This window comes from Podarcis gaigeae (genome assembly GCF_964106915.1).
Source record: "Podarcis gaigeae genome assembly, chromosome: 7".
In the NCBI taxonomy this organism is placed as follows: domain Eukaryota; kingdom Metazoa; phylum Chordata; class Lepidosauria; order Squamata; family Lacertidae; genus Podarcis; species Podarcis gaigeae.
The window spans coordinates 77588369-77614203 of NC_139683.1; the positions used below are offsets into that span (position 1 = coordinate 77588369).

General features: G+C 42.9%; 2 long non-coding RNA genes across 2 annotated transcripts; one reads left to right on the plus strand and one right to left on the minus strand.

Annotated features, from left to right (window-relative positions):
• The first annotated feature begins 1482 nt into the window (after positions 1–1482).
• On the plus strand, positions 1483–20523 carry LOC310848438. The gene is made up of 4 exons (XR_014566386.1): positions 1483–1584; positions 15531–15709; positions 19150–19579; positions 20273–20523. It is a non-coding gene; the product is annotated as an uncharacterized lncRNA (long non-coding RNA).
• Positions 18468–20310, minus strand: LOC310848499. The gene is made up of 2 exons (XR_014566461.1): positions 20220–20310; positions 18468–19317 (listed from the first exon to the last, which is right to left on the minus strand). It is a non-coding gene; the product is annotated as an uncharacterized lncRNA (long non-coding RNA).
• Positions 20524–25835: the final 5312 nt, after the last annotated feature.

The window sequence follows — 25835 nt, forward strand, 5'->3', positions numbered from 1 at the left end:
TATTGCAAATTTGATTTCATCTTCTTTCTTCTCCCATGGTTTTCTTACACCTTTGTGTCCCAGAATGTCTAGGGAAGTAAATAAAGAAAATGTGGTTCATACTGTCACCCCGCCCTACTCTGTATGCTTATGTAACTCATCTGCCATAAGAACATCTTCTTTAAAATTAAAAGCCCCCTTCTTCCCCCACCAAAAAAAGACTAGTGAGATAACTGGCTGATCTAAGTAGACAATCTGATCCTTCTTGGTATTCTGTTACGTTGAAACTCCATATATCCCAAATATAGGTGATATTTACCTGACTGTAGTATTTTCAATTCAATCTTCAGCAGCAACTTTAATAGTTTTTCTTATTTTAAAAAACCCACACAAGAGTACTTTGAGCATGGTGACTTACCACAGCCTTGCAAATATGTCTGCAAAAGCACTAGCTCAAGAAAATATCCCACTTGCTATATCTCCCCAATTTAAGTCTTCTGGGGAGGGTGGGGGCTTGTGTCAAGAATGGGTTAGAGGCAAAGTGGACAGATCCATGAATGTAAGTGTTATCATTGTATGGTAGGATAGTTTCTGTATACTCAGACACTCCTCTCTGTCCTCTACCCAGGCAAGTTAAGAGCCGTGAGCAGAGTCTGAGGACACATCTCTGCCAGACAAAAAAAAGCATTCAAAGAATGCAAGAAGCAGGGCCATTGTGGATTGTTTTCATTCCCATCCAGCCAAAGGTTCCCTTGAACTCCACCCAGTGCATTGTCCAAAACAAGGCAACCGGAACCCTCCTAACTGGTGGGAGTGGTTCAAGGGAAGAACACAAGGTGTCTTTCCATAGGTTCCTAACTGGACCAAACACAGTGTAACAAACATGGAAGGACAATAGAAAATGCTGGCGAAGGTAGAAAGGGGAGCAAAACTAACTTGGGCTGGAAATATCTGTCCCAGGAGAGATCTCATGAAGACTGAATTGTGGGGTTCATGGGGAGAGGACTGTGGCGTTTGCCTGTTCTTTTGGAAATGTCTGTACAGGGGGAGAGAAAGGTTTAATAGGTAGACCAATAGAAAAGCCCAGAGGTGGAGCCTACCTGTTTTTAAAAGGCTTAGCCAGAGGTTTAGACAGCTGGGAAAAAGCAGTTGGGAAAGCAGTTGGAAGACAGTTGGAAATAGAGAGACAGTTAGCGCAGTTGGTTCTTGTGTGAGGGGAGGTAGAGGAGTTAGAGTGAGTTAGAGACAGGAGAAAATAAGACTAAGAGGGTAAAGGGTAAGAGCGTTTTGGATGCATTTAAAGTTTATTTGTGTTTGCAATAAACTACAATCTTTGTTGTTAACTTGAGAACCCGACTGAAACTAAGTGTTTTACCAGGGAGAACCTGGCTGGTGGCAGCGGATTAGTGGTGTACGGGTCAATAGTCCATGAAATGATTGAGGGCTCCATACGAACACCACAACTCTCCTGCTTCCTTGGCCAAGAGATGTAGCCTTGACAAAGGGAGAGTGATTTAGCAGGAAAGTGATCTGGAGTCATTATCCCACCATGGAAGCTGGTGGACACAAGTTCCCTGGCTTTTGGTGCAGGGTAAAAAGTTGGAGGTGGGTTCTGTAGGTAGAATTAAAGAGGGGAGAAAGGTCAGCAGAGGTTCTTCCTGAATTATTACTGCAGTTTTGTGTGTAAATCCTGGGTGGGAGTTCTTGAACTTTTGTGGTGTTAATTACTTGTCGATTACCTTACTGATAGGGAGGGACAATGCTTAGGGACACTTCTAGTGAAGAAACAGCCTGCCCACCTCTACTGAGACTGGGTGGCTTAGCCCTTGCTGACAGAAACTGCAGTCCCACCCGACACACAAGCAGACACACAAACTTTTCTTGTCTTATTGATATCCAGAAGTGAAGGAACCACTATATATGCAGGGGGGAGAGATGTCAGGCTATGGTTGTAATGAAAACTAGCCCACTTCATCATGGCTATGGGAGAGAATGAAGCATCAATTTCTTTATCTTTGTCACAGGAAAATCTATGTGCATAGTAGAACAGTAATTGGGTAATCATCTTGGGAAACCATTTACTGTACTGACAGTTAGCATCAATAGAAATGGGTGTGTGTGTAGAAGGAGGGGATAACTAAGGAGGAAACCTAGAACATGCAGCAGGCAGAATAAGAGACACATTGGGCAGATTTTTAATTTTGCAGTTAGTGTTGCCTCATGTGCTCTAGAGATCAGAATGATTGCAGAATCCTCAAATGTTGCTTTAATGATGATTGCACAATCCAGAAAATGCCCAGGCACGTCTTCCATAATGGCACAGAATAACTACACCCCAGGAGCTATCAGGCTTGGCAAATCACAATTTGCATGATATTTCCTCTTTTTAAATGGCTATTTCAGTAGGCTTGCATATGGACAGTAGCTGTATGTTTGTCCATCACTGTATAACCACTTTGGGCACGTTAAAGCATCCATCCATCTGCAACTTGCTTCTTGGCTCAGACAAGTGAGGGCATATATTGGCCAAGAAACACACCTGGTCCTGTGTTATTGCCTACTTTATGTTCATTATCTGTGTTTTCATGAACAATTAGGGGAATAAATCTTCTTCAGTGGCCAATTTTATAACCTGAAGACTCCTGCTGTAGAAATGTTATGGCGAAGCTGATGCAGTTCTGGCAGTATAAAGTATATATCAGAAATCCCCAAACTGTGTGCTAAGGCATCTATGAGTCCAAATTATCTACCCATCTAGGGTCTGCCTGCTGTGCCTTTGCACAGTTCATGGAATCAAAGAATCATAGAGTCGGAGGAGGTCTTGTAGGTTGCTTAAGCAATCCCTTCTGCTTAGTGCAGAAATTCACAAATAGAGCATCCCCAAACCAGTGGTGGTTGGTGCCCATTAGGACTGGTGGGCAGAAGGCAAGGAGACCAAGGGAGCCAGAACAAAGGACACCCTCTTCCCTGCTGAGCTTCAGAGGCAAAAATGAGGCTAAAGAGGAAGAAGCTGACAGCAGTGCTACCCATTGGACTGGTTGTAAGACGACAATGAGACAGGGTGTGATCAGAAGGTGGTGGACGTATTCTGGATATTAAGCCCATTCTATTCAGTCATGTGACCTGAAAACACACTGCAAATTAGGCTGGAAAATTGGGTAGCATAACTCAAAGACTATTTCAAAGGCTTGTTTCACCTCTGCCAGGCTTAGGCTAGCTCAGCCAGCAGCAATTCCTCTGCTGAATGGAGTTTGGATCCGGTGTAACTTTACACTAGCTTAACTTATGCCACCCTTGCTTCCCACCAGCTTCTTGTCTATTGCATTGTTCCTTTAGGGACACATGCAGTTTGGGCATTAAAGGTAAAGGTACCCCTGACAGTTAAGTCCAGTCGTGAATGACTCTAGGGTTGCGGCGCTCATCTCGCTCTACAGGCCGAGGGAGCCGGTGTTTGTCCATGTGGCATTTGCCCTCCTAGGTGTGTGACATCATACTGGGTCATAAGGAAAGGGTTAACTAAGTGTAAAATGATTAACCAATAGGAACCCAAGGGGAGGAGTTAGAGTTAGAGTTGTTAAGAAGTCACTCTGGAGTTAGAGAAGGGAGAGGGAGGAATAGTCTGTGGGTTGGGCTAGTTTGATGTTAAGAGGAGTCAGTTAAACAGTTGGGATAATCAGTTAGAAGGTATTAGGAAGGTATAGGTCAGTAAAGAAACTAAGACTAAGAAACTGACAAGAAAAATTATCTGAAACCATAAACTTGTTAATGCTTATAAAATAAACTTCTTTATTTGGTCTAATGTTAACAACTGTCTGGACTCCGTGTGTACCCGAGAGAAACGGGTTGGTGTCAGCGGGGAAGCAATCACAGTGGTGGCACAGGGATCAATAGACCGTCAAACGTCCGGGGACCCTATGTGATTGCCACAGTCTGTTTCCACAGACAGTTTTCCCGGGTCATGTGGCCAGCATGACTAAGCCGCTTCTGGCAAAGCCAGAGCAGTGCACAGAAACACCGTTTACCTTCCTGCCGGAGTGGTACATATTTATCTACTTGTACTGCGTGCTTTCGAACTGCTAGGTTGGCAGGAGCTGGGACCGGACAACAGGAGATTGCCCCATTGTGGGGCCTCGAACAGCCGAACTTCTGATCGGCAAATCCAAGCGGCACAGTGGTTTAAACCACAGCACCACCTGTGTCCTAGTTTGGTCATTACTCATTTTAAAAACAGAACGGTTTCAAAGAACACCTGCCAGAGCCAAGTATGTAAACATATGGATTTTGCTCCGTTCACAAGCCTTGAGCAAGCTTTTTTTTCTTCTGCTGGGGTTGCCTCTGTCTGTTTGAGGCATCTGCACACAGCTTGTGCAGCGAGTGCCAGCGCAATTCACTCTTACACATGAATAAGGGTAAAAATAAAAAGCTATTTTCAAATGTAAGAGCAAAGCGTGCCTTCAGTTTTAATGCCGAGTGAGAGAGTGGGAGGGAAAGTTTGCCTCGACTATCAGGGGCCTGGGAGAACTTTAACAATTTCCAAAGGCGTTTTTGCATTGTGCTTTCGGCTTATCCATATTGGCTGCAACAATCCTCTGAACAGCTGGATTGTTTAAATTCCGCCGAAGCCACTGGGATTTCAACAGCCTAACCATCTATAGGGTTTCAGCGATTATAGATTGTGCACCCAAAAGGCTGTATTAAACGCTCAGCCTTCCTTCCCCATTCCTAAAATTGTTACATCTACAAGTTTGCTGCCCCCACTCCCAACCCCAACCCAAATATGTGCCAGCGAGCAGGAGGAGTTTGTGCTGAGCGAATGCGGCTACTTTGAATTACCTTGTTCAATTGAGGGCCTGCAAGCTGTACCACAAAGAAAATAGGATCAAGTTACAAAAAAACTGCTGCTGATGCTGCTTCCAGAATATCCAAGGAGGGGGCAAAATGATTTAGGGAGGTTTATCCTGCTAACCGGATTTACTGAGCTTAGTACACTTTTTGCTCTCTCTCACTCTCTCTTTTAAAAGTCTAATACAGAACAGGTTTCCTTACATAGAGATTTGGCAAACAAACTTCATTTGATCTCTGAGAGGAGCTTAAAGGGGACTTAAAAGTGGGGATGGAAGACTGCTCTTTCATAACATAAGAAGTGATTGAATCCTTCCTTCTAATCCTTAAGTGGAGCATGGCTAAATATTTAGGTCAATTTTGTTAAATTGCCCTTTTTTCCCCTTGCGGAAAATGAATCTCTCATTTTATATTTTGGGCTGGCTTGGATTGCTTAAATATAAAAGAAAGAAAAACTTAAATTACTTGATATACATACATTCAGTTCCGCAAATTACAAAATGGAACAAAGGAGATGTAAAGTGTATATTTAAATGGAATGAAAATGTCCTTCAGTTGTCCCGCCATGGTTTGAATCTCTTAGGGAGCAATGTGTAGGACCCTTTCTTTCTTTCCATTTTATTTATGCTTTTCAGGCTTATACGTTTCACTAATTTTATGATCATGTTAACATTTCCAAACTTGACTTCCTCCCCCCTCTTTCTGAGGTTCCTTAAATTTGTTTTTAAGATCTTCTGCATATCCAAATTAACTTAATTTGCTCATTTATTCATCTACTATAAATATATACTCTTATAAAACTGCATGTCATTTAAATAATCCTGCCAATGTTCTTATCTGTTTACAATTTATCTGTAAATATTCAATAAACCATTTCCATTCTTTTGTAAAAAGTTCATTGTCTTGATTTCATTTCTGCATGTTCCATAAGTTTTTGTATCCATTCTTCCTTTGCTGGGACCAGTGGCATAGCGTGGGTTGTCAGCACCCGGGGCAAGGCAAGTAATTTGCGCCCCCTAACCCGTGGATTTGCACCCCCTAACCTGTGGATTTGCGCCCCCTAACCCCCAGATGTTGCGCCCGGTGCGGCCGGCCCCCCCCTGCACCTCCCACGCTACGCCACTGGCTGGGACTTCTGCTTCTTTCCATTTTCCAAAATGGAAAATGGTGTAGGACCCTTTCTGAGTCATGCCATTCGTCTTTTCCAAAATCTTTTCATTTCTCTTAAAAGTTCTTGAATGACGCTCCTCAATAGAAGCTTCCAATTCTGCCAGCTTTGGACAACACATGTGGGTCCAGCAACTAAATGCTGCAATGTGGAGTTCTCTTGTATCAGTCACCCAGCCACATAGTCTTGACTTCCTTCATAATACTATTCCCCTTCTCCACTTGGTTTTCTTGACTCACACATCTACAACAGTCCATCAGCATTCCATGGACAATATATTCAAACTTCTACGCAGAACGAGTCTGCCCCTGCGGCTTGATGGAGGTAGAAACAGTCTCTCATGCCTTGTTACGCTGCTGTTTCTATGGGGATATGCGCTCAGTATTTATTACCCCTGCTATGCAAAAATCTCCAAATGAATCCAAACTTCAATGTCTAAAATCCCTGGTAGAGGACAAGGATCCTGAGATCACGTTAAGGGTAGCCAAATTCTGTGCAATTGCCATAAAACTTAGGGAACAAGCTGTGCTATCATAATGATTAAGGCCTTAAATGATAATTTTAGGTTATATGTTAGTGACTAAGTTTTAATTTATATATTTTAACTGTTGCTATATCTGTCTTGTCCCTGTTATACCTAATTGCAAATTCAAATGTATCCCTATGGTGTTTTATGACTTCCTTGATATTGTATGTGGGCTGGAACTGGTCTGTGACCGAAATAAAAAAAATTCATTCATTCATACTTCTGAAAAAAATTAGGTTTTCCGAAGCTCCCCCTTGTGTTTTGCTTACACAAGCATTGGCACTCGTGCCTAAATACTGGAAATAGAAGTTTAATGGATCTGTGGATGCCCTGACTCCCTTGGGTTTCTGGGTGTCTTCCTCACCCTTGATTCCTGGGTGCTGGGATTTAATTGATTACTGCAATCCATTATACATAGGGCTGCCTCTGAAGACAGTTCAGAAACTTCAGCTAGTACAGAATTCAGCTGCCAGCTTGCTCACTGGAACAGGATGGTTTGAGCATATTATATAGCGATCCTAGTCCGACTACACTGGCCACAAATTAGTTTCTGGACCCAGTTCAAAGTGCTATAAAGCCTTAAATGGCTCAGGACCGCAATACCTCAAGGGACCCCCTCTTTCCATATGAACCTACCCGGACCCTGAGATCATCTTCTGAGGCCCTCCTTCGTGTGCCTCCTCCTTGAGAGGTCCAGAAGGTGGCAACACGAGAACGGGCCTTCTCTGCAAAGTCAAAATGTTTTATTCGGCTTTACGCCCATCATGAAAGACACACACAAACCCCCCCCCCCAAAAAAAAACAGCGGACTCGTACAAGCCACAAATAATATAACACAATTCACAACTCACAAGGGCAGATATTAGCCGTTCATAAGAAAAGATTAAGATTAAGATTAAAAATTTTAGGCACTACATTAAAATCAATATCTGATGTGATTATAGAAAATTCTTATAACTATCAATAATCAGCTAACATTCCATTTCGTCTCTTGTACGAGAGGACGGCTGTTAGGAATTTAGCAACCTGTAGGGTAATATAAGGATCCACATCTTGAAGAACCCAGGCAAGCTGTAGGTCTACTGGTTTGTCAGCCATAGGCTGGATTATGGAGTTTCGTATACTAGCACGGGCTGAACTGTACAAAGGGCAGATAAACATAACATGATGTAGAGATTCAGATGTTTTCATTTCACAAGCACACATTGAAGAGACTTGGCCCTTAGTGAATCTATGTCTCAGCACATTTGTTGGAAAGACATTGAACCTAGCTCTAATGAAGGCATATCGGTGAGACGCGGCCATAAGCGATGTTAAGTAGGACGGGGCGCAGTAGATAGGGGTTAAGCCGAAATTTAACGGCGAACAGGTTCCACCGCCAGCTATGAAATTTTGGTATAGCTCCGCATCATCCAGCCTTTGATTTATACACCTTTTTGCCACGCTTAGATCCAGTTTGAGCAGTTCAGTGGGCGAGATCTCATAGGACAGCAATTTGGCATGGATTTTTCCTGACCACAAATTTGTGAAGTCATCACGCCACATGCATTGAATGAGATAGTGGTTCGGGAGTTTATGCCATAGGGATATCCAATAAATCAAAACTCTCCTCCATATAACTAACTCCACTGAGGGGATCTTCATTTCTAAGCGGATAGCCACATTACTTACGCATGTTGGTAATTTTAGAAGTCGGCGTAAGAATTGGCTTTGAAGTGACTCTAAAGGTGAGAGGTTTGCAAAGGCAGCCCATAAAGGTGCAGCATAGGCCATTGTGGCCATCACTTTGATGCTATACACTTTCGAGGCCGCAGGGATGAATAAGGCCCCCTCAGAGTAGAAAAAACGGAGGAGGGAGTGTGATAGGGCTTTAAGGCCTTCTCTGCAGTGGCTCCCTGTCTGTGAAATGCTCTCCCCAGGTAAGTTCGTCTGGCGCCTTCATTATACACCTTTAGGCACCAAGCAATAACGTTCCTTTTTAACCAGGCCTTTGGTTGACATCCTATACCCTTTTAAAATGTGGCTTTTTTCTGGGAGGGTGTTATTGGGATGTTGTTGTTATTTTGTTTTTATATATTGTGATCTTTTCTGTGAACCGCCCTGAGACTTCTGGGTATATTGTGTTATATAAATTCAATAAATAAATAAAATAATCAGTGTTTTGAGAGTTAAGATGGAGCTGACAGGCAACGGGTTTAGCAGTGTAGAAACAGAGTCCATACCAGTAACTTTCTTAAAGTTCTCTATGACAGGCAATGTGTGCATAAGCATAGGAGGGGGACCTACATGTCCTGGAGGAGTTGGAGTCTCTGTGTGTGCACATGCGCAAGCAATACTTTGCAGAGCTGAGCCATATAGCTCAGGGATAAATTGGCCTTGTGTTATGCTAAATGTGTGTTGTTGTTGTTTAGTCATTTAGTCGTGTCTGACTCTTCGTGACCCCATGGACCAGAGCATGCCAGGCACTCCTGTCTTCCACTGCCTCCCGCAGTTTGGTCAAACTCATGCTGGTAGCTTTGAGAACACTGTCCAACCATCTTGTCCTCTGTCGTCCCCTTCTCCTTGTGCCCTCCATCTTTCCCAACATCAGGGTCTTTTCCAGGGAGTCTTCTCTTCTCATGAGGTGGCCAAAATATTGGAGCCTCAACTTCACGATCAGCTTCAGGGGTGGGTTTGTTAATTAATCACAGGCATGGGTGGCCTAATTGTCAGGACCACAGCATGCTAGAAGGAGAAGTTCATCCCTTCCATCCCAAGGCACAGTCATTGAGACTGCCCACCAGCATGTGCTACTTGAGGCCATTGCCTCATTCTGAGTAATGGCTTTATCCCCCATGAATTTGTCTAATCCCCTGTTTTTATTGATTTATAAAAGTATTTATGAATCACCAACTCATGAACAATATCATGGCAGTGTTCAATAAGATTATTAACACTTCGTAATTGTATACAAACTTAAAATACACAGCAGACCAAAACGGATTCAAAACAATTCTCTAAACAGAAGATTTTCAGCAGATGATGAAATATCAGAACCATCTTATTTCAGTAGGAGCAGCATTCCAAATAATAACAACAACAACAACAATAATAATAATAATAATGATAATAATAATAATAATTTAATATTTATATGCTGCCCCTCTGACTGGGTTGTCCAAGCCATTCTGGGTGGCTCCCAACAAAAATAATAATAGTAAAAACACAATACAGCATCAAAACTTCCCTAAACTTTGTTTTCAGGTGTCTTTTAAAAATCACCTAGCTATTTATCTATTTGACATCTGCTGGGATGGGTGCCACTACTGAAAAGGCCCTCTGTCTAGTTCCCTACTGGTGACACTATGCTAAAAGCTATAGTATGGGTAGAGTCTAAACTGTGGAACATTTAGGAACTGTGGAACAATTCTCCGAATGATTGCAATGATCTGACTAGTCTAAAGTTCCCTTTTGTTGCTAGTCTTGTTATTTCAGGGAGCCAAGAAGAGAATTTTTGAACAGGGAACAAGACCTCATTTTAAGATTCCAAGCCAAATTATTAAAATCTAATTGCCATCCAGTGTATTCTTTTTTTTTTTCCTTTTTAAAAATGGTGGCAGCACTGGTCTTCTCTTGAAAATCAGAAAGCATATTTCTCTCTTCCATTTCTTTTTGTGATAAATACTGGTAATCAAATTTTTCTACTTGAAGGGAAGAACAATTCTTATGCTGCAGCATGTCACAAGGAAATGAATGGCTAGTATTTTCAACAAGCTTGGGGCCAAAGAAAAGAAGCCTTCAAACAAAAAAAGTCTAATAATGGAGGTTTTTTTGGCTGGGGATATAATCTGCTCTGAAAGGTTGGTAATGTGAGCCAAGATGAATATCGTACATTTCAGCTTCTTGAAGGCATCTTCAGGCAAAGTGAAAAGAGACAGTTTCAAAACCTAGAACGATTCCTCCCCTAAGTTTCTGTTAAATGTTTGAAGATTTCCCAAAGGACATAAAGGCATAGCGCAGTACTTTTTCAAAAAAGCCAAAGCAAACTGTGCCCAACCTGTTCCCTCTGAAATGTTGTCCTATCATTAAAGGTAAAGGTAAAGGTACCCCTGACCATTAGGTCCAGTCGCGGACAACTCTGGGGTTGCGGCACTCATCTCGCTTTATTGCCCGAGGGAGCCGGCGTACAGCTTCCGGGTCATGTGGCCAGCATGACTAAGCCGCTTCTGGCAAACCAGAGCAGCGCACGAAAACGCCGTTTACCTTCCTGCCGGAGTGGTACCTATTTATCAACTTGCACTTTGATGTGCTTTCGAACTGCTAGGTTGGCAGGAGCAGGGACCGAGCAACGGGAGCTCACCCCGTCAAGGGGATTCGAACCGCCGACCTTCTGATCGGCAAGTCCTAGGCTCTTGGTTTAACCCACAGTGCCACCCGCATCCCTTGTCCTACTCTGGAGCAATTAAATCTCATGTATTACAGCGTATTTCTGAGATGCATGTTTATAATGCTTCCAAATCATATATTCAAGTCTCCATCACATTTGTTATAAATGGATGGGGGCGGAGTGTCCCATTTTGCCACTTGAGGCAAACGGTAACTGCCCTGCCACTTTTGTGTCACCCCTCCCTTACCTGGGTTGCGTGGCAACACACATGAAGCGGTGGCAGGCTCCGGTAAGATATAGCATGGTCTCATGCACTCCACAAGATCTTGCAAGATTTCAGCAAGATCTTGAGAAATTCAAAGTGTTGGTGCTGACCTTTAAAGCCCTAAATGGCCTCGGTCCAGTATATCTGAAGGAGCGTCTCCACCCCCATCGTTCTGCCTGGACACTGAGGTCCAGTGTCGAGGGCCTTTTGGTGGTTCCCTCCCTGCGAGAAGCCAAGTTACAGGGAACCAGGTAGAGGGCCTTCTCGGTAGTGGCACCCGCCCTGTCGAACGCCCTCCCACCAGATGTCAAAGAGAATATCAACTACCAGACTTTTAGAAGACACCTGAAGGCAGCCCTGTTTAGGGAAGCTTTTAATGTTTAATAGACTATTGTATTTTAATATTGTGTTGGAAGCCGCCCAGAGTGGCTGGGGAAACCCAGCCAGATGGGCGGGGTATAAATAATAAATTATAATTATTATTAAGAGATTTGGGCAAGATATTGCCAGAAGCCAGTGCTGCTTCTCCACTGGCAGGGTGGGTACCACCTCTTGGGCTTCTGTCGCCCGAGGCAGCTGCTTCAGCCCACCTTATGAGCAGGCCGGCCCTGAAATGTCCACACAAGACATCCTATGGGGTAGGTTGGGGTGAGAGTTAGTCACTGGGCAAAGGTCACCCAATAAACATCATAGTTGAGGAAGGATTTCGACCCAGCTCTCTCTAGTGATTTAATCCAACTATCTGTCCTCTTACACTGGACTTTTCTTTGCCAACCAAGTTTGCCCAGCGGCTGGGATGATGGAATAAAAACTTGCCCACAATATCTCTGCTGAGCTTTATTTTAAGTAATAATCAAACAGCTGCAAAACACCCCTTCTCACCACTACACACTCCCCCAGTCATTAACCAAATTCTTTAACACTACACTAGTTGATTAGTAAGTCAAACAGAGAGTACAAAATAAGAGAGTAAGATAGCAAGATATGATACAAAGCATTTGGTCAACTTAAATACAGTATTCAAAACAATCCATTATCCTACCACATCGCTGCATTCATTGCAGCAGGTAAACTCCCCCTGCTAGTTAGGCAAATTGCTAACATACCACAGGTGTGCTGAATTGTCGATAGCTCACAGGTGTGCCGCCATGCAGGCTAAGATTACAAACACACACACCTCTCTGAGTAGCACCATTGACCACATTAATATTAAGAAAACCTAACACTTTTTACCAGATTGCTATGAAAAATGGTGTTCTGGTTTTAGGAATAAAATGGCTGCTGGCTGTGCCTTCCTTTGCAGAAGCTAGGTCAAGGTGTTATGTACTGAAGTTCTCACCCTGGGCCAGCAGGGGGATACTGTAGATAGTTAGGCAAATGAAGGATCGAAAGTGACGTTCAGTGATTGGATAGTATTAGAAAGTTGCTACAGTAACGTGGTACTGGAGCTCTATATAAGCAGGATGACTGAGCCCTTGGTGCTGGAGGAGACTCTTGAGAGTCCCATGGACTGCAAGAAGATCAAACCTATCTATTCTGAAGGAAATCAGCCCTGAGTGCTCACTGGAAGGACAGATCGTGAAGCTGAGGCTCCAATACTTTGGCCACCTCATGAGAAGAGAAGACTCCCTGGAAAAGACCCTGATGTTGGAAAAGATGGAGGGCACAAGGAGAAGGGGACGATAGAGGGCGAGATGGTTGGATAGTGTTCTTGAAGCTACCAGCATGAGTTTGACCAAGCTGTGGGAGGCAGTGGAAGACAGGAGTGTCTGGTGTCCATGGGGTCACGAAAAGTCGGACATGACTAAACAACAACAGTATATAGTTTATATGTATCCTGTATATTCTTGAAAAAGTCTGAGAAATACAATCTCTTCTGCAGCTATGCTTGTCATTTCTCCTTGCTTCTCTTATTAAACTCATGGTAAGTAATAAAATCCTCAGTGTTTCCTAACCTTGCACCTGTAGTAGACTATCATGAGAGTTCGCTTGCACCAGTCCATAAGTGTTATGGCTTTTATGCTATAATATGATAATACTCTTTAGTCTTCATGGAAGGCGGAGTCTTAATTTCCATAATAGGCCATTGAGCTAACTCTTGAACTCTTACTATTGAATCCAAATGAGTCTGATTTGATGTCAAATGAAACCATCTCAGTCTTAAGAAGAAGAGTTTCCAGACCTATTATTTCTATTGCAATAATAAAAAGGACCGTCTTTCATACTATAGTGGCTTTCAAAATGCTATGTTTCACAATGAAAGGCAGACTGTTCTTCTTTGACCAATAGCTCAAAATAATAGGATCCCAAATCAAAAGGAAAACTGTAAAAAGGAAAAGGAAAACAGAGTTCCTTGTGAGATATATGTGGGTAATGTGGCTGAAATCCTTAAATTAGATGAACTAAGGTCTGAAATATGAATTCTATCTGCCACAGGAACAGCATGAAATCTTGTAAGTTCGGGTTCTGATTTTCAGACTTTGCTGCCACTTTGAAAAACAACTCATCTGGGTGTGATGTGGGCAATTAGATTCCTAAGCAGCTCTGAATGCCTAGGGAAGAACTAAGTGAATCAGTGACTGGGGGGAGGAATTCAATATATACGTATGTGTGGGTCTTGTGGGTCTCTATTACACATCGTTAGAATCAGGCAGTTTAAACACTATAAAGCAAGATATCCCATGACGATTATAGTATGAGATAGTAAAACTCCCATAAGAATTCTGTCCAAACATGTATTAGGGTGCAGTTTTGTGGTCCCTGGGAGGGCATCAAAGGGTGCATGGGACCTGCCTCTCTCAGTGCATAGAAAGAGGTCCATCCGAGAGAGAGAGAGAGAGAGAGATATGGTGCTAAAGTCCTCTACCATGTTGGAGGGAAAACAAGAGGCATTCTGGGGGACATGTCAGGAGAGGCATGTATATACATATGTAATTTGATTGCATGCTGCCTTTCCAGAGTTCAAACCATGCTCAAGGCAGCCTACAACAACAACAACAACAACAACAACAACAACAACAACATTTTTTCATACCCCCACCCATCTGACTGGGTTGCCTCAGTCACTCTGGGCAGCTTCCAAAAGAATATACAAAAGCACAACAGAACACCACACATTAAAATCTTCCCAATATAGTGGTACCTTGGGTTACAAACACCTAGGGTTACAAACACTTCAGGTTACAGACTCCACTAACCCAGAAGTAGTACTTCGGCTTAAGAACTTTACTTCAGGATGAGAACAGAAGTCATGCAGCGGTGGTGGCAGTGGGAGGCCCCATTAGCTAAAGTGGTACCTCAGGTTAAGAACAGACCTCCAGAATGAATTAAGTTCGTAACCAGAGGTACCACTGTACAGGGCCACCTTCAGATGTTTATGGATGGTCATATAATTATTATCCCTTCCCCCTCTTTCCTTTTCCTGCTGTGATGGAACCCCTATTTGGGGACTTCCTTGGCTTTTTTCTGGCCCACGTAGGACCAGTCTGGCTAGTTGGCATTGGTAAAGATTTGATGTTTACTCCCCCCAAAACAGTTTTTGATCTGGACTTCCACTGAAATGAGGCTGCATTTTAAGTTGCATTTTATTCCTGTTTTTAAGTTGTATTTTAATCAATTGTTTTTATACTTGATGTAGGCTGCCCCGAGCCCAGTCTTGGCTGGGGAGGGCAGGGTATAAATAATAGAGTAGAATAGAATAGAATAGAATAAATCTCCTTGACATCTGGTGGGAGGGTAGATCACAGTGGTAGATCAAGGTACTGTAGATCATTACAATAGTAGCCATAAACAATAAGGAAGACATCCAAAAAATACACAACCAAACTAAACAATTTCCACTTGAATCACAAGAGCTAAAATAAAGATACAAAAAACAACAGCAACCCACCAACCACAGCAACCACCACCACCCTTACAGCAAAAAGCCCCAAACAACACCCCAGCCAAAGAATCTGTTCAGCAGCCTCAGGTTTTGTAGATGGAGTCAGTCCTCCCAGGCCAGGTGGCAAAAGGACTGCAAGGCAGGGAGCAGGTTTTCCAGGATAAGATGGTCCCTACGCCAAGTCCAGAACCACTGTTGTTTGTTTCAATGGGAGGGAAATATTGTGTGTGTGTGTGTGTGCGTGTTGGGGGGGGGAGGACCTGGAACTGAACATCAACAGAGAAAATGAACCCTACATTTTCTGCCCCATCCTTAGCCTGTCTGCTTCTTTTACCCCAATAAGGCACAGCCCCTTCCATCTCTTCCCAGTCCCACTTTCTATTGCTTCTTCAGTTCTTTGTCTCTACCTCATCTTCTCCATGTTTGGTGTACATGTTGTCTTACTGCCTTGTGCTATATTTTCAGTCAACTGTTGTTTCTTATTCTCCCTCCTCCCCACAGGTAGTGTGTTTCCAGTTGAAGCAGCGCTTGATGAAATTTTGACCTGTCTTCCAAAGACAAAATATTCTCAGGAAACGTTTAGTATGGCATTCAGCTAGACTTTCACACCTGACTTGACTGGCTTTAACTTGCACCGTGTTACTTAAGACAAATTTGAGAGCATTAAAAAACCCTTTAAGGTAATGGGCTTTCAGACTTATGAATAAAGGAATGAAATTGGGGCTGAAAGATTAACATGAGAAAAAATCAGACTGCGTGGAGGGGCTCCTGGTGAGTTTGCAAACAGATCCCCCCCCCCATATGTATACTGATTTAATAATTAACTATATGATGCCATTTATTTCTTTTGTTTGCAAAGTCACTTTGCATAGGTCAGAAGCACATTTAAAGGTTCACATCCAGTTTTCTCTTCGATTTTTCCAATTTGTTCCACTGCTCAGCAAGCCGGGTTTTTTTTTGCAGACTCATAAATTTTCCATAGATTGTCTTAATGGCTGAGTCATTTTATTTCTTTGCTTTATTTTCCTTGCAAAATAATCACTTTTCCAGTTATTGACATGTGAACAAATCTGCTTGCCTTGGCTGGAATATTTCATTAAGCCTTAAACATCTAACTTGCAGATGATGGATGTATTATTGTTTTTAGTAAAATGTAGCCCATCTGCTTTGGTTTCCAGCATCTAGCCGCTCACATTAGAAAGTTATATGAAATTGCACTTGAGTTTTGTTTTGGTTTCTTAAATGAAATAAAAATTATCGCTGGCCATTACTTTCCGCAAACCCAAAATAAAACTAAGGAACACACTTCCCACAGAAGGCAGTGATGGCTCCCAACTTGGAAGGCTTTAAAAGAGAACCGGACACATTCATGGAAGAGAGTGCTATTGATGCTCAGCCTCCACAGTTGGCTGCAGCAATAACAATAACAATAACAATACAGTGGTGCCTCGCAAGACGAAATTAATTCGTTCCGTGAGGCTCTTCGTCTAGCGGTTTTTTCGTCTTGCGAAGCAAGCCCATTGACAGCTTAGCGGATTAGCGCTATTAGCAGTTTAGCGGCTTTTAGCGATCAGCTGTTAAGCGGCTTATCAGCGGATCAGCTGGTAAGCGGCTTAGCGGCTTAGGGAAAGGGGGGAAAAGGGAAAAAAACCCAAAGGAACTCGCAAGACTTTTTCATCTTGCGAAGCAAGCCCATAGGGAAATTCGTTTTGCGAAGCACCTCCAAAATGGAAAACCCTTTCGTCTAGCGGGTTTTCCATCTTGCGAGGCGTTCATCTTGCGGGGCACCACTGTAACAATAACAATAACAATAACAACAATAACAATTTATTATTTATACCCCGGCCATCTGGCTGAGTTTCCCCAGCCACTCTGGGCGGCTCCCAATCAAATGATTAAAAACAGTACAGTGGTACCTCGGGTTACATACACTTCAGGTTACATACACTTCAGGTTACAGACTCCACTAACCCAAAAATAGTGCTTCAGGTTAACAACTTTGCTTCAGATTAAGAACAGAAATCGGGCTCTGGCAGCACAGCAGCAGCAGGAGGCCCCATTAGCTAAAGTGGTGCTTCAGGTTAAGAACAGTTTCAGATTAAGTATGGACCTCCGGAACGAATTAAATACTTAACCTGAGGTTCCAATGTACAGCATTAAATATTAAAAACTTCCCTAAACAGGACTGCCTTCAGATGTCTTTTAAAGATAGAATAGCTGCTTATTTCCTTCACATCTGAAGGGAGGGTGTTCCACAGGGTGGGTGCCACTACCGAGAAGACCCTCTGTCTGGTTCCCTGTAACCTCACTACTCGCAATGAGGGAACCACCAGAAGGCCCTCGGTGCTGGACCTCAGTGTCCAGGCTGGACGATGGGGGTGGAGATGCTCCTTCAGGTATACAGGACTGAGGCCGTTTAGGGCTTTAAAGGTCAGCACCAACACTTTGAATTGTGCTCAGAAACGTACTGGTTTCAATGCTTCTGAAAACCAGTTGCTAGAAACCGCAGGAAGAGAGAGAGCTTTTATGCTCAAATCCTGATTGCTGGTTTCCCACAGGCATCTGCTTGGCCACTGTGAGAACAGGATGCTGGACGAGACAGGTTATTATGTTATTATTATTATTATGCTGTTATTATTATGGGTCTAAACTGAGTAACTCATATCAACTTCATTTTTCTAGCAAAGTATTTCACCCTCTCATGGTGCCCAAAGTGGGTGCACTCCCAAGGGGCGTGGGGCGTGAAAGGTGCCCTCCCAGGCATGAAATAGCCAGTTGGGTACATGGAACGGTGCTCGCACCCTGCAGCTGGGGGCAGAGTGAGCCGCCGATGGCGGACATTTGGCACGCCACCTGCCCGTGACTCCCAAGTCTCCCCCAGCCTTCAAAACGATGTCACTCCCCCTCACCGAAGACACCCGGGGCAGCTTGCCCCCACCGCACACCCCTTCCTCTGCCCCTGGCTGTCTGCCCTTCTGTCCCCTAAGATCAGAGCACCACGCACCAAATTCACAGCTACTAGCAACTTGCGGTTTCTGTCCTCAGTCTCAGGTAGCACATCGAAACTTCAGCCACTCCACTGATTGTAGGAGTCTTTTCATTTTAGAGCCAGGGTTCTCTCCTCAGGTGCAGTGATAATGCTGTCCTGAAACCAGTCTTAATAATAATACTAACACTCAAAATGAAAAGAAAGAAAGATGTTAATGAACCAAGTAAATTTATGTGAAACTAGTTTTGGAAAACTGCTACAATGATGTATATGGAAACTCAGCCGGGGGATTTGAGGAAGTCACCAACAATGATAACAAAAGTGGAATTTTTACAGTTAGGATATATGTGTGTTTGTTTGCTTGTTTTTTGATGTTTTCTTTTTATGTTTGTGGATATGTTTATTATAAATTTGGAAAACTAATATTTTTTTGGGATGATAACAACAACAACAACAACAACAACAACAACAACAACAACAACAACCTAAATTCAGCTAACAGTTTGCTTTGGTACATGGGAAAGGGTACAGACTATCTTGCCTTTGAATAAACATGAGTAAGACCAAAAGGCAGACTTCGATTGGCATATCTAGATCCTGGGAGGAGGCGGGAAGCTCTGAGTTTTTGTATATTTCTGTGGTTTTGTCTAATACATTGCAGAGAGAGGGAGGGAGGGAGAGAGATTTCATTCTATCAATGTTCAATTGTTTTTAAATATTTTTTGGTATGTCTTAAACATTACTTATTTTTAGCTGCAAGTCATCTTGAGGGAAAATGGTGGGGTTTAAATAAATATATATTAAGACATCCAAACTGGAGTCCCAGATTTTTGAAGCTAAAACTGGATATGCACAAAGGAAAATAACCTGCAGATACTGAACCTGGCCCTGGGTTTGACACAACAGGAAATTGCTGCTTGTTGTGGATGAATGTTTTTCTGCACTGCCCACAGCTGTTTACTCTTGTCTTGTAAATAATCCCTTAGGTTTTGCATTGCTTGGTGCTGTTTGCCTTGCTTAACAGTGTTTTCAACTCTGCAGTTTCTGTCTTTTCATTATTTGGTCAATCCATCAGGCCACCAGTGAAGGTTTCTAAAGTCATGTTTCTTTTTATCTGCATCACACCCACAGGGAAAGCTTCATGGAACTTGATTAAAGAGATGCATGAGTAGTAGAGCTACTTCCCTCGCAAGGTTCTGTTTCTTCTTGGGTTTGTCCACAGTTCCTTTAGGCTTAATCTCCTCTCCTCACTTGGAGCTTTATGTGGGGCTTTGCCTGAGATACAATTATTGCCTATGTCTTGGAGAAAAAGGAAAATGAAGAGAAAAGTCTCTGTATGGAATCCTTCTAAGCCGCAGAAGAATTTCTGAGGGAAGCCATTCAATTTGTTGTATATGTAAGAATGGCAAGCTGGCCAGACGTACATTCTAAACCAGGCAACAGAGAGTTTTGCAACATCAGTAGTTGGCTTGGATGTCATGGTGCCTCCAGCTACTCTGAGGTCACAATGGCCCACAGCTACCAGACAGTCATTGGGCAGAGGAAGCATAGGAGAGAACAGGTTAGAAACAGTAACATATTATCTCTGGATGCCAAGGCTGGGAGAGTGGGGAAAGGAAGCAACAGTTTAGCTGGGACTTGTGAGAGAGAAGAAAGCAAGTCTGGAGTTGGAAACAGTGGCATAACATGGTTTGCTAGTGCCTGGGTCCTTACGGAGAGGGGTATTGGGAGGGAGGGGGACCAAGAAAATGCATGCACATTGAACTGCCTAATGGCATCCGCATCACCCAGGAGATCGCAGCCACAGAGATTTTTTTTTTTAAAAAAAGAGTAGTTTCACTTCCTAGTTCTCATGGAGAAACCATTTTCAATGGAGCCCAGCGATGGAAGCACACAGCTGTATTGAGGCAGCACCAGAGGTTGAAATTTTGTGTCTGGGGCAACCACCCCGTACCTCATTCCACTGGTTGGAAAGACGTGTGCTGGAAGGGGGAAAGGAGGGTTAGAAGGCACTATACAGAGATGTTAAGGAACATGGTGTGTCCTGACTCTTGGCCTTATGAAGGCTTTGCAACAAAAAAGCTTAAGAAATTTGGCCACTTGTGGAAGATGCGTCTGGGGGGAAATGTGCTGCCTGTCATACTCTCCCCTCTCCAAGCCCACCCGGCTTAGCAGTAGGAACATACTTTAATTCTACCCACCAGTCTCCTTTTGCTTGGTAAATGATCTCTCAACTGTTCCTCTTTGCCTATAGGATTTACAGCCCTGGGTTTCCAGTTTGCTGAAGATCTGCCACTGTCAGTTAAATTATTGTTAAGTGACATCATGTATGATATCAAAGAACGAAAGAGACAAAGAGCACAGATTTGCATATTTTTCTTAACCATGACACCCATAAACTCAGAGAAGGAATAGTATTAAAACTGGAAATGTTACTATTGCCACAATGGCATAATAATTTGGAGGCCTCTTCGTAATCAAATAAAAGTGACATGCTTTGTACAAGTGTCGAGTCCACGTTTGACCTTTCTCAGTTCTTTAGCTTTCCTTTCTCCCCTCTTTACTGGTACTTTGTCAAACTGTCTTAATGTCTTCATCGAAAAGGCTCAGTGCACAGCAACTCCCCTTGTAGCCATAGAAACATTCATTACGCTATTCTCTCTGGTTTGGCCTCACACTCTCCTTGTTTTTCACACAAGGCGGCAGAGGTAACCAAACAAGAGCTCTCTGTGTGAGATGCACACGGATTGCGTATCATGTTTTCTCTCATTCTTGCTTATTAATTTATTGGAAAATGTAATGTGAAAGGGTTCAAATGCATGAAGGCAGCCGCATTGAAACAGAACAAAAAAAGACAGCAGTGAGGGCGACACACCTTCAGGTGACATTCATTGGCAGGCCTTGAAACAAGTCTGGCACTTTTCTTTCCCCCCAAAGATGTTTTATAAAACAAGACAGCAGTGTTCAGTCAGGAATGCATATATATATATATATTATATATATGCATAGGGAAATGTATTCTTCAAGACAGGCTAAGGTGAAAGCTATTGCTGAGCTGAAGCTATTGGCAAAACCTATTTGGTGTTTCGCAACTTTCTGACCAGTTGCAGGACCTTAGCCAGACCTGGCAGAGTACATGCAGAATCCACGGAAGCAATTGGCAACTCGGCTGCAGGCAGGATAGACGAAGCAGGAACCAGGAACTTGTAGTTAGGTATTTATTATATACAGTGGACTATTTACAGGAACAGAACACGGATCTTTTGCTAGCTCTCTCTGACACGACTCACAACTCCTACACTGACACACAGAACTCTGAACTTCTGAACTCTGAAGTAACACATTCCAGTTAGTAGGCCATTAATTATCACTCCCTTGAGAGAACTTGACCAATCAGGGAGCTGTCTCCATGCCTTCGTTATCACCAGGCAGACTTACTCCTTCACATGACCTTCTGGCTGGCTGCCAAACCTTAATTGACTCTGTGTGAGTAGCTGCACGTACACAGTTTCCCAACAGAAGCAACCCTTGGTGTTGCAGCCAAGTTCAAAAGCTCTGAAAGTAGGAGCAGATTGCTCACTCGAGGGATGGGAGTAAACTCTGGTCAGTATATATTTTAACGTGAACCAACCTAATTTGCACTTTCTGAACCAATGCAGGAAGTGAACAACAACATTCACCCTTGGCCAAATTTTGTTATTATTAATTTTTAATGGGTTTTTCAAAACTTTTTTTAAAAATTTAAAATTTAAATTTAAAAATTTAAAATTTACGCAGACAATGTATCATTTTCTTTTTGACTCCCCACCCCTCCTGCACTGGTGTTTTTATTCTTATCCTTAGTTGCTGCATTATACTTGTTACTAACCCCCCTAAGTCCATCTTAACATTATTTCATCCCCACACTGCTCATATCTCAAATCCTGCACACAATTTCATATCGCTAAAATATTTTGACAGTCCAAAAAGGCCTCCAGTTTTCCATAAATAGTTCATCATTTTGATCTCTTACTTTTACAGTTTGCCATTTCAGCATAATCCATTCATTTTATAAGCCATTCTTCTTTCGTTGGAGTCTCTTTGTCTTTCGATTTCTGCATGTATAAGATTCTGGCTGTGGTTGTTGCATACATTAAAATATTAGTCAACATCTTTGGAACCTATGTCCCAATTATCCCTAACCAAAAAGCTTCAGGTTTTTTTTTGGGGGGGGGGAATCACCAATTTAAACATCTTTTAAAAGTAATTATGTCTTTGGCTGAATTTTGCAATGCAATCTGCAACCTAGAAACATGTACAAAAAAAGTGTATGTTAGGGAAAAGAACACATACGGATACAAGTGCTGATAATCATGAAAGCAATGAACAAAATGCATTATATAAGAGGAAATGTGTCTTTTAGGAGAAATGCACATGGAAATTCCCTACGAATTTTCATGCAGATTTATTTATCTTTTAACAAAAGGAAACACAATCTAGAATGTGAATAGTCACTGTCTCCCAATCCTGTTTGCTATCAGAATGATGGGAAATTATTGAGTCACAGCAAAGAGAACCTCTTGGACCTCTCTAGCTGAAACATCAGAAAGTCAGACCCAGCAGCAAGGAAAGAACATTGTGAGAGACAGTGCATCTTTTTAACTTGAGGATTAACAGTAGAGGAAATGTAAATAACACTGATAATATTGGGGAAATATTGAGGCTCAGTGAGAAGGATTTCTGGATGCTGTGTTCTGTTCACACCAAGCCATACAGGACAAGATTGCAAGTAGGAGGGGGAAACATTGAATTGTAGCTGTACTATTTTCCAACTTGTAATTATAACAAATGATGATGATGATGACTGCAAAGTATAGTGTTAACAAGTAATAGTGACATTAAGTGATGACAGAAAAAAATGAAATACGAAGAAGGTCACTCACACCAGACCAAACGGGGAGCAGAGTTGAGTCGGGAAGGACTCAGGAACATGGGAATCTTCTCTGAATCATCTCATAATTTAGGGTACACATAGAGCTGAAACATAGACTTAGTACAGTGGTACTTTGGTTTTTGAACGTCTCCGTTGGCGAACATTTTGGTTTTTGAATGCCATAAACCCGGAAGTAAATGCTTTGGTTTTTGAACACAACTCGGAAGTCGAACATGCCACACGGCTTCCACTGAGTGCAAGATCCTGAGGCCTAGCTGTCGGCTACTGAGTTTTCAGTTTTTGAACGTTTCAGAACTCGAACGGTCTTCCAGAATGGATTACGTTTGGAAACTGAGGTACCACTGTATATAGTTTTATGGTTCTTCTCTGTTGCTCCATCTCTCGTTGTTTGCTTGACTTAGCCAATAAAAATTGCAATAACAAAAAGTCTACCTTTAAAGAGAAAGTGTACACACACCGTCAGGTTTAGCCCTTCTCTCACACAATATTCTGGCAGTTTAACTAGCTGAGGTTTATTAGCAATAACAGGCTTCCAGCAATTCAGGCTTCCCACAACTCATTCCTCGCTGTCAGAGTCAGTTGACTCAACTGGCTTCCTGCCCTTCCCAAGGCCAGATATACCCCAGGTCCACCCGTTTCCTGCTGGTCGTCCTTTCTTCTTATCGCTTGCTCCACCTCCTACTTCTTGGAGACTCAGGTGCAGCTAATTCCTCCTCCTCGGGAGTTGAATCCAACTCCCTCCCACCACTTGCCTCCTGCTCCTTCATCTCTGTGCTGCTGCAAAAACGTACAGGCAGCAATCCAGAGCGAGAAGGGCATAGTGGTACCTCAGGTTACATACGCTTCAGGTTACATACGCTTCAGGTTACAGACTCCGCTAACCCAGAAATAATACCTCAAGTTAAGAAGTTTGCTTCATGATGAGAACAGCAGCAGGAGGCCCCATTAGCTAAAGTGGTGCTTCAGGTTAAGAACAGCTTCAGGTTAAGTACGGACCTCCGGAACAAATTAAGTACTTAACCTGAGGTACCACTGTATCTCACTTTCATTGCATGAAAGAATCAAGTTTCTATTTTCCTCTGCCTCTTCCTCCCCCTCTGCAGATTCCTCTCTGCTGGCCATGTCTCTGACACACACACACACACACACACACACACACTTATGCCATCTCCATTGCTATTCCCTTTCCTGGACACCTTAAAGCTCTTCAGCAACCCTCCCTCCAACCTGTGGGGCATTTCCTCACCATGAGTTCCCCCCCTGCTGTTGGACATCTGTTGGCTCTGTGCAGCCACTCACCCACTGCCACCCCCTATTGCCCTGAGGCCTGGATGTTTGCTGGACCAGTTCATAAGATGTGTTGCCTTGGAAGCTTGAGTCATTTCTTGTCTTCTGCATTTTAAACCTAAATACTTTCAAGCCTTCAATAAATGGAATTACCGTCTGCTGTAAAGCTGCGGATGAGGCACCGCGGCTCCCCAAATGACTTAAATCTTTATGTAACTCGATTAGATATGCCAATGAAATTGTTAAGGGATTTAGCACTGAGGCTTTGGCATAGTCAGTATGGTGTATGGAGAGGGAAAAAACACCCTAGAAAATCTATTTCATAAGATATTACAAACAGCATTTAAAATTAGCATGCTGCAAGGTGTATTGAGTTGTATTCTCAATGGAGGAGAATGCAAGTTTTTTTCAAAAGAAGCCACAGTAAGTTGTTCCTTAAAAATAAAAAATAAAACAGGGACAATCATTGTTCTCAAGGTAAAACACTACTGTTGTTGTTTAGTCGTTTAGTCGTGTCTGACTCTTCGTGACCCCATGGACCAGAGCATGCCAGGCACTCCTATCTTCCACTGACTCCTGCAGTTTGGTCAAACTCATGCTGGTAGCTTTGAGAACACTGTCCAACCATCTCTTCCTCTGTCGTCCCCTTCTCCTTGTGCCCTCCATCTTTCCCAACATCAGGGTCTTTTCCAGGGAGTCTTCTCTTCTCATGAGGTGGCCAAAGTATTGGAGCCTCAGCTTCAGGATCTGTCCTTCCAGTGAGCACTCAGGGCTGATTTCCTTCAGAATGGATAGGTTTGATCCTCTTGCAGTCCATGGGACTCTCAAGAGTCTCCTCCAGCACCAGAATTCAAAAGCATCAATTATTCAGCGATCAGCTTTCTTTATGGTCCAGCTCTCACTTCCATACATCACTATTGAGAAAACCATAGCTTTAACATTACCATCCCCCCCCCCATTCTCCCTTTTATTTGGGGATGCCTTTTAAACACAGCAGTCATGTGTTAAAAGTTTTTCAGGATTTAGCCCTTGGATTTCTTCGAGTTAAATGTGGGTGTGAATACATTTATACAATGAGTCCGTATGTCACTGTGGAGGCCAATTCTGGATCCACACGTTCTTCCCCACAGTGGGGACATTGGTTCCCGGGCAGGAGTTGGTCACGGTGTGGATTTGCCAAGCGTGCCTTCCTCTTAACATGTTTCTCCCTTGCATCCTAAGTTTGAGTGTCTTCAAAGCCCATGACACCTTTGGTAACGGCTGTTCTCCAGCTGGAGTGGTTGCAGGCCAGTGTTTCCCGGTTGTCAGTGTTTATACTACATTTTTAGATTTGCCTTGAGACAGTCTTTAAATCTCTTTTGTTGACCACCAGCATTACGCTTTCCATTTTTAAGTTCGGAATAGAATAGCTGCTTTGGAAGACGATCATCAGGCATCCGCACAACATGACCAGTCCAACAAAGTTGATGTTGAAGAATCATTGCTTCAACACTGGTGATCTTTGCTTCTTCCAGTGATCAACTCCCACCTGGAAACCAATGTCCCCACTGTGGAAGGACATGTGGATCCAGAATTGGCCTCCACAGTCACTCCGGAC